Raw genomic sequence first — 8,222 nt, 5'->3', positions numbered from 1 at the left:
TATATATATATATATATATATATATATATATATATATATATAGCTTTAAACATGAAACAATAGTTATTCAAATAAAAACACATGTTTCGCAGAAAAAAGTATTAAAGTATTGCGTTTAGCTCTGCTAGAAAAATAAAGTCAGTAATCGAAGTATATAACTTTAATTATTGAATAGTATTATAAACAGTTTCACCTTGCAAGCCTTTTGAAAGTTTGTTTAAACCTGGCTCATAACTTGTTTTCAGTTTCCAGCACTCCTCTAGATTTTTATTTGTTAGTTGGTTTCTATACTTTGTATTATATTCATTCTACAAAACTTGCTCGCATGAATAAGCTGACCCGAAGATCGTTAGCACTCCAAATGCCAACTTCTTCAACTCACTTCAGTATCATGGGAGACTATTCCATTCTTCACATAATAGGGCCTCAACTCGCGGCATTTCATTTAGAGCTGTCCAGTTGTACAGTGAAACTTTCATGTTTTACTGGACTTCCAAATGAAATGTTCCAACTTGCTCTTGAGATTTGTGAACTAACCGCTCCACAAATGTTTAGTTTTCAAATCTAGCAATTTAATTTGAAGCGAACCAGCATCAATTCCAAATTGTTAGCAATCATTGAGTTAGGTTATTTATAGCTCAAATAAGTTGAACAATGGAACTTTTTACATGAGACGTTGACAAGACACTCTACAGCTTGAAACTACCACATAGAAAGTTAACAAAAGATTGCACCTGTTAAATACAAATCACAGTTATAGTAAAGATGAAGAAACAACTGTGTTTTACTTTTTTTGGCATTTTTTAATAATCAGAAAAACTATTGTAAATAAAAAATGTAAAGTACAATTTTTTTTCCTAAAAAACGTTTTAATAACAAGCTGGTATGTAATAATGTACTAATTAGTAGAAATGAAATTATACAATACTATTTCAATAACTATCAAAAGCACATTCAAAAGCACACGCATTTAATTAACAACAGTGTGCTTTTGAATGCTTCTACCTGGTATGCTGTACTGCTGATCGGGGTGTAATTTGTGAATGAAAGGTTCAAGTTTCTTACTTAATGCTTTTGTTATTTTTTTTTATAATCACTGTTGAGTAAAGATAAAGGTCTGTAATTTATAATTTTTGTCCGGTCCGTATCATGTTTAGGAATGAGTGTTATATATGCCCTGTTAAAATATGTAGCACAATCGTCTCTTTCATGTATGTCTTGAAATGTAATGTGTAAAAGGAGTATTAAGTCATTTTTTGAAAGTTTTATAAAACTCAATGATTAGTCCGTCTGGTCATGGAGCTTTATATAGTTTAAGTCCGTGTATCGTCTTTGATATTTCCCCTTTTGTAATTGGAGCGTTCTTATAGGTACAGTCATCGATGTCTTTCCTTGTTATGTAATTAAAATAATCTTTTTGTATTTCATAGTCTGTGTCTTCCTAGTAAAGGTGTAAGATGTTTTAGTTATATAATGTTTGAAATAATTTCGCAAAAGATTTCTAGAAAAAGCAAAATTGAAAGAAACTAAACAATTACAATTAAAAAATTATTTATTTTTTATTGTCTCGGTTTCTAATTTTTAATTACACGTGTTTCTAAATTTGTAAAATACGCATGGTTCTGTGTTAAATTGTATTATAATGCAAAACAAAAAATATTTTTTATGTTATTATGATAAATAACACACAATGTTTATAATCTTTATTTATGGATACATTTATATTTTGATTGAGTAAATTGTCGAAATATAATCTCCCTTGTTTTTCTCAGAGGTAACAAACACATTTCTTTACACAAATCAATCGTTGATGAAAAAATGTGTACTAAAACATCGACACACAACTATGGGCTGGTTCAAAAGTGGCGTCTACATTGATCAGATATGTTTCTTCACTGTGAGGCATTAACATTAATTAACAATGATGTAAATTGAAATATAAAAGCAATATTGACAAGACACAATGACGCTGTAAAAAACAAAAGGACATGTCTGGAGGCCAACTTGTTTATTCGAATTGTCAAGCTATATGAGTTAATACGAAAGAATCCATTGGCCAGTAGCGTAGCAAGGGGGGGGGGGGGGGGGTTGCGGGGGGACATATGTCTCCGGGCGCCGACCTTAGTACGATTGTGTATTTTGACGGTGTATTATAGATGTGTGTTATTATAAGTGCGTTATGGCTTTGTATAAAGACTGTGTACTATGGCTGTTGATTAAGGCTGTGTACAGTTCCCGGGGATGAATGGTGGTTAATGTATAATCATTGTATTTTTATTTTGTTTTTTCTTTATTTCTTCATAACCAACACGTTGTTGATATGCTCAGGGGGATTGTGATACAACTAGTCAATTAGCGCCAGTTTCTTCAGTCGTCATTATTCCCGAGAACATTTACTTCCCTTTTTAATTCTGGCCACTATGGTCGCTGACGTGGACACTTAAAAGCCACACTTGAAGGTACCATCAACATGAACAACAAAACAACAGTTTAGATATCCCTGTACAAACATAGCGTTGTGTAAAAAAGCTTCATAATACCTTTACATGAGTTTACAAAGCTCTAGGTTATACAATTCTTGGACCCAACGAAGAAGAATATTTGGGCGCTGTAATAAATTTTGCCATATTTTGCCCATAGTGTAAACTGTCTGTCCACTATGATCTTTACGTCACATTTTGCCCATATTGTAAACTGTCTGTCCATATGATCGTTCATGTCACATCTTGCCTACATCTTAAACTGTCTGGATGCTGTGATGATTTATGTCACAATTTGACAAGTGATTACTTATGTCACAGTTTGAAAAGTGATTATTTATGTCACATAATGATTTCTCACTATACACGTCTGATCGTATTGTCGTGCATGCTAACATTACTTGCGGCGGTGGGAGAGGGGGGGGGCTTTGTCTAACAAAAAATATACTTGTGAAAAATATCTAAGAACACATTGTCCAATGACACAATATCAAAGAAAAAAAAATTAGAAGATGTCTCAATAAAATGACACAAAATGTCTAATATATTAACCTACAATGTGTACTTTGCTGTATTATTAATTGCTAATGTACTGTAAATTAATATATTCGGTAACATCTACTACTAGCCCTAAATAATAATATAAAAAATTGAGCCTATAAAGTGTTTTTAAAAAAAAAGCATGTTAAACGACTTAGTATACACTAGGCCCTATGAGATACGCGTTTGTTTTATTTTAGATGTTTTTTTTGTGAGTTGTAAATAGTAGGTTACCAAGTTCTCGTTTTGGTACTTGCTAGCTAGCTTTTTTTATTTGTTTTTTTCCGAACAAATAGTAATTTTTTATTAAATCTGTAATGTTTAAATTGTATTCACTTGCAGACAATGTCACTCTTGTAAGACTTCATTATAAATAATTTTAATGTCTAACCTTTTACTCTCACATCAACACCATGATAATACACAATAAAAATAAATTCAGTTCAATTGCTCTTTAATATTTCCGGATATCAGTTGTCGTTGAACGGGTCATTTTATTAACTTGGTATGTTTTAAGTGGATATTCTTCAACACATAAACCAGAATAAAACGTAAAATATTGCAATGTTCAACTACACTCGTCAGACTGGGTCTGAAATCATTTCACACAAAATATGTGTGTGGTTACTCGTGTGTCAGTATTGACAGGGACAGGCACGTTGATATGATTTTGTTTAAAGTTGAAAAAATAAATATTTAAAATCCCAAAATGAAGGAGCAGGAACCACCATTGATTAAAATTAACTCTTGCATGTTTTAAAAACATTAACAGTATAATTTCAAAGGTTTTTTTTCTTCACTTTTATTCATAATTAAATAAGGAAAAACAAAACTAGTGGTAATATTTAATAAATTGCTCCGACTAGCAAAGTTTAAATACAAAAGCAACTTTGTATTAATTAAAATCACATGTTTTCAATTACACCTATAAAATTATTACTATTTTGTTAAGATAATTGACAATTATGCCCCGTGTATGTTTACTTGCATTGAAATATATTATTTCCACTATGGATTTATTTGAAGATTCAGGTTCTTTATAATTATCGACAGCAAAACTTTTTTGTTTCGTCTTAAAATTCGACGGCAGAATTATATTTAAAAGTCATTAAATACACTGTTCCTTAAACAAACGATACACAATCCAAAAAAAACAAAACATTTAATCTTGTGGTTTATGCATGAAACAAAAGTGTGTGTAAAAATACCTTGCTCAGCTAACTTCATAATAAAAAAACCTGAACGTTAACTCGAATGTCATTTTTTTTTACACCGGCTCAGTCTGTGGGTCATTCTGTGGGTCAGTCTGTGGGTCAGTCTGTGGGTCTGTGGGTCAGTATATATTTTTAAACTAAGCAGCGGCGGTAGCCTCCTCAGTAGTTTATTAAGGTTTACTCTTACATGTCTTAAAAAAATTAACACAAACATTTTAAAGGTTTCTTTTCTTTGTTTTCATTCAAATTAAATACAATAGACGAAAATGTGGTACTATTTAAGAAACTTTCTCCGAACAACAAATTATAGGTACATTTATAAATTTGTATTAATGAAAATCACATGTTTTTAATCAAACCTCTTAAATGATTACTATTTTATTAGGTTTATTGACTATTACGCCCCTTATATGTTTACTTGCTTTGACAGGAATGTTTTCAACAGTGTGTTAATTATTTTAAGAATCAGGATCTTTATAATTATCGGAAGCAACACTTTTTTGTTTTGTCTTAAGTTCCGACGACAAAATGACATTTAAAAGCAATTAAATACTCTATTCTTTAAATAACCGATATACATTCCAAAAAAAAAATTAAAACAACATGTAATCTTGTGGTTTATACATGGAACTTAAACTGTGTGTAAAAGTACCTTACCCAGCTAATTTCGTTGTGGAAAAATCATAACGTTAACTCGAATGTCATATTTTCTTTACACCAGCTCAGTCTGTGGGTAAGTCTCACACTTTTTCTAAATCTGTGTGTGTGTGTTTAAGAGAGAGAGAGAGAGGGAGAGAGAGAGAGAGAGAGAGGGAAGAAGAGATATTTTACAATTGCATGGGTCCTAATACACTGTTAAACATGTGCATGTAATTCTACCTTGTGATTAGGTTCACATAACATATTTGAAACATAAGAGTTTTTACTTTAAAAATTAGTGTAATGCTTAACTGTACAAGGGCATTGTTAAACACACACCTTTAAGCTGACTGATATGGTGATAGGAAATTTAGAAAGAAGTCAACCAATAAAAATAATATTGTACTAGACAATATGTCAGCCCGATACTTGTGTTTGGTCGGATCAACTCGTGTACTCTATGAATGAGAGTCAGTTCGTCGTCATTATCTTTTTGTACTCTTTAGGTTTTTAAAAAAATAAATGAATGACTACTCTATAACTACTAGATAGATCTACTACTACTAACATGTTTATAGAATATAGATCTATAATCTACGGGCCTATGATATTTTATATTGTAAATTAAGTGGTAAATTTACCTGTTGCAAAAGTGGCATCACTCTTCGTTAAATTGTCTTTTACAGACAATACGTCGTTTATGGCTCCACTCCAACTTTCCATTATAAGGTTTCTCCTGTTTTATAGTTGCGATCCATTTGCATCATTCGGAACGAAGATCTTTATTTTTGGAGAATAGGTATCCACCTTTTCCAATACACTTTGGTACAGAGCAATATGCTGGCATTTTTCAGGCTTATACACTTTATTAAATTTTTAATAAATGCGAGTACAATCACTTGAAATACTATTAATAATTGCAGACCAAGAAAGGTTTGTTGTACTTTGATAATAACCTAAAAGTTCGTCTCCCCACCTAGCTGCAGGGGTCACCACTCTGTCTGATTTCTGTATGTGAAATGCGCTTGTGACACTGTTGCTTATTAATAAATGACTGTGTGCATAGCTGTATATTATTTTTATCTATGTTTTAAAATGGTGTCCTAGGTTGTAAGTATAATACTAATTTATGATGTCTCTAAGTGCGTGTAGTTTTGTTTGTTTCTACCTGGTATGCTGTACTGCTGAACGTGGTGTACTAATTTAGGTATGAAAGGTTCGAGTTTCTTAACTAAATATGTGTCGATTTTTTATAATCGCTTTTGAGTAAATAAATAGGTCTGTAATTTACGATTTTTGTCCAGTCCGGTTTATGTTTAGGAACGAGTGTTATATACGATGTTTTAAAATATGTAACATAATCCTCTTTTTCAAGTATGTCTTGAAATTTAGCGTGCAAAACGTGTGTTAAGTTATTTTGAAAGTTTTATTGTATCCACTAGTTAGTCCGTCTGGTCCTGGAGCTTTATTTAGTTTTAGTCCGTCTATCATCTTGGATATTTCCCCTTTTGTGATTGGAGCTTTATTATAAGTACATTCATCGTTGACTAGCCTTGTTATTTAATTAAGATAATGTTTTTCAATTTCATAGTCTGCATCTTCCTTGTAAAGGTGTAAGTTTTTTTTTTTTTTGTTTTTTTTTTGTTTTTTTTTTTTCATGTAATTATTGACTTTTTATTTAATATCATACATAAAGTTTTTTCAGGACAAAATATGACTCGAAGTAAAAAGTTGACAAAAAGTACAAAAACCGAGAAAAGTCCACTGATGTATCTTTTTAGGTTATACATGTTCAGCTGTAACAATGTGGGCCAATATACTAAGGATAAATGCCTCATGTTCTTAACAGACAATGTTATCGAGAAGTTGGGTCCCTGAATCTGGAAGCCTGCTCTCTCACTCGTCTCTCATACTCTGCACGATTTTGACAATAAATTGTGTATGCCACAGCTTGAGCAGGGTCTTTTATGTTGGGCTCATTCAGCAACTCCTGGATACCCAGTTAAATCTGTTCTATTGTGACTGCATGACGCCAATCTTTTTCTTCATCCAATAATGAAAGACATACTGTACCAGTTGGATAGACATTTGGATGAAACAAAGGTGGATCAAATTTACATTTAGGTGGAGAACTAGGATAATCATCTTTAAACAGCATTCGCAACATGTACAAACCACCCTCCCATGGTGTTCCCTTCTTGCCTGGTATTTTACATTCCTAATTTAAAAGATTTAGTGTGCTGTCTGGATTTTTTGTTGGTTTGGCTACAAATCCAAATGGATGATCTTTTCTCTATGCTTTTCTTTCTTCACCCAAACGACCAAGTGCAATGCCAGACATTTTGTTGTGTTTTAAGTCCTTAAACTCTGGCAGTATGGCCAATGTTAGCCAGATTTCTTTAAATATTTGTTTTCCTTTTTTTTTGCCTCAGACATGTAATTTACAGCGTCAGTTGTGTGTGTTCGCTTTAGTATTACAGTTTTCATCACCGGCTTGTGAGGACTGATACAGATTTACAATTGTAATATTTCTTTCTTACTTGTAGCCTACTTTCATTCATTTACATCTTAAAGGTATAAGTTGTTTCGGTTAGAAAATGTTTGAAATAATTGCGTAAGATGCCTGTGACCATTTATCATAGAGAAAACTAAACAATTACATATAAATTTATAACTATTTTAGATCGTCAACGTTTGTGTTTTTTAACTGTTTTAGAAAAAAAAAATTTGTTACAGACGGTTTAGTAATAAATATGTTCTAATTAATAAAACTAAACTTGTTATGTAATTATGATAAACAAAACACAATGATTATAATTTTAAATTATGATTACATTTATAATTTCATCGCGTAGATTGTCGAAAGATAATCTCCCTTGTTGTTCTTAGAAGTAACAAACAAAACTCTTTACACAAATCAGTCGTTGATAAAAAAAAATGTGTACTAATACATCGACACACAACAATTGGCTAGTTAAAAAGTGGCGTCTACATTGATCAGATTTGTTTCTATACTGTGTGACATCAACATTGATTTGTCCCTGCAATTTGTGATAACACACACTCTCATTAAGGCACTTAAACATTCAGTATAAATGAACTCACCATTCAAACAGTCCCACTAACAAACAACCGCAGAATAACCGTATACACAGATAAAATAGAAGACATTCCATACTATATTAAATTAAGCTACAAAGACAAAACAATTGATATTCTAATAGCAAATTCCAGACAAAAAACAAGCCTGCAAGGACTGCTCAATAACACAACACTGGACAAACCAGTGCAACCAACCACATCAGAAACCACAGCAGCAGACAACCCCAAACCAGCACCACTATCAACC

General features: G+C 31.9%; 1 pseudogene; it reads right to left on the bottom strand.

Moving 5' to 3' along the window:
* Nucleotides 1-6,728: 6,728 nt before the first annotated feature.
* Nucleotides 6,729-7,260, bottom strand: LOC131956181 (SUMO-conjugating enzyme UBC9-B-like; annotated as a pseudogene).
* Between the last annotated feature and the right edge of the window lie 962 nt (nt 7,261-8,222).

This window comes from Physella acuta, unplaced genomic scaffold (genome assembly GCF_028476545.2).
Source record: "Physella acuta isolate Inbredline_101_S28 unplaced genomic scaffold, ASM2847654v3 ptg001132l, whole genome shotgun sequence".
In the NCBI taxonomy this organism is placed as follows: Eukaryota; Metazoa; Mollusca; class Gastropoda; family Physidae; genus Physella; species Physella acuta.
This window is presented reverse-complemented; position numbering and strand designations above follow the sequence as displayed.